Raw genomic sequence first — 1,911 nt, forward strand, 5'->3', positions numbered from 1 at the left:
TCACCACCATCATCAACATCTTCACCATCAGTTTTATCATCACCACCCTCATCGTCATTGTTTTGTCATCACCATCGCCACTACCAGCGACATCATCACTTCTCTCATCAGTAGTTATCAGGTCATCTAGAATTTACAGTGTGCTTATTCTGAATAAGACATTCTGCTCAAAGATTACATATATGTTTTCAGTTAAGCCTCACAGTTATGATACAGGCAGATGCTATTATTGCTCCCCCTTCCATAAATGAGGACACTGAGGTACAGAGAGGTGAAGTAACTTGTCCGAGGTTATATGAAAATCTTGGTTTCTTGATTTCTATTTCCATACATCCATTGGGTAAGTAATGACTTTGTTTAATTCACAACTTGGCTTGAATGTTGTTACCTGACTTTGACTAAGGTTTCTATAATAATATTAACTAGGCCTTTGGTACACACACTGTGGTCCATGAACCTGCACCATCAGCTTTATCTGAGGGTTTGGTGGAAGGATGAACCTGAGGCTCCCAGCCCAGACCGATGGAATCATATCTGCATTTTAACAGAACCCCAGCCGATGATCTGAGAGCACACAGCAGTGCAGGAAGCAGTGCCCTAGCATACATCCCTTTGTTCTTTTCTGACACAGACCTGAAACAGGCATATGCCATGGTCCTACAGGGGTTGTACCACCTGTAGAACCAACTTGCTATTGTCTCTGCCTAATAGACAGTGTGCAGAAATGTTTTTGGGGCATCACCAATTATTTGCACTTGGAAAGCACAAGGTCACATAGCCAGTATCTCCAGAATAGCATGGAAGGCTGGTGGGGGAAGCGTTCCCTGGAATTGAGGCTAGGGATGAGCTACTTGCAGGACCTTACCATCCCCTCACCCTATGGCAGGGGTCATCATCAGCTGGCTGCCCTCACAGATGACAGCTTGCCAGCTGGACCCCTGCTGTGTGCAGTTGTTTCTGCACAGATACACAGATTATTTTACCTGCATTAAAGGACATTGATTATTGGCTGTATTTGTTGGACTCTTTGAGTCCTTTTGAGTCCTTTCTTCCTCGTGCACAAATTGAGATAATGAACAGAGTCTGTCTCCATTATCAGGTTATGACAAAGACTAAAACACCAATCAGAGTTTACATAATAACTGCTGACAATTGAATAGAATAAAAGCTATAACAGAGTTAATAGTATTGTACTTACACCAATTACTTGATTTTGATGTGCTACAATTGTATAAGATGTCACCATTGGGAGATGCTGAATGAGGAATTCACAGGACTCTGTACTATTTTTGTAACTTCCTATGAGCCTATAATCATATACACACAGGCAATGGTATCATGCAGCAAACCTTTCTAGTAAACAGCATACCTGGTTCTGGCTGAATCAAGCAAGGAAGACCAGAAAGTAATGAGCAGTCCTGTCTGGGAGCCCCTGCTGGAGGCATGATCTCCACTTTGCTGCTCGTTCACTGCTCTGCCTGTGACTCAGGTTCCAGGTAGGGAGCCAGCTATGGGCCCAGGACTGAAGCACCTGCTATACCTGAGGTCTGGGAGGGCAAGGTGTCTGGGTAATAGTCCCATTGGATGGAATTCGGGGGCTCTTCAAAAGGATTTGGATGTCTTGTTGCCAGAGCTTGCTATGCAGCCAGATAAGCACTTGAACGTTACACACCTCTGCCTTGGTACTCACGGACAGAGCCAGTGAGCTTCTGTGTAGGGTAGAGACCTGTGTGCCCCCAGCCCCTCCTGAGCACTAGGTCACCCTAGAGCAGGAACACATGTGATTTCAACCCCTCTATGTGCTCTATAAGCTTGTGTGTTTGTACACACATGTCATACCCCTATGAGGAATTATATGGAAAGAACAGTGTTGAATTTTACATGCATAGCTTTTTTTCTTATAGAGGAGAA

The sequence above is a fragment of the Sapajus apella genome, unplaced genomic scaffold, assembly GCF_009761245.1.
Source record: "Sapajus apella isolate SASKATOON/1434 unplaced genomic scaffold, GSC_monkey_1.0 scaffold96, whole genome shotgun sequence".
Classification (NCBI taxonomy): Eukaryota; Metazoa; Chordata; class Mammalia; order Primates; family Cebidae; genus Sapajus; species Sapajus apella.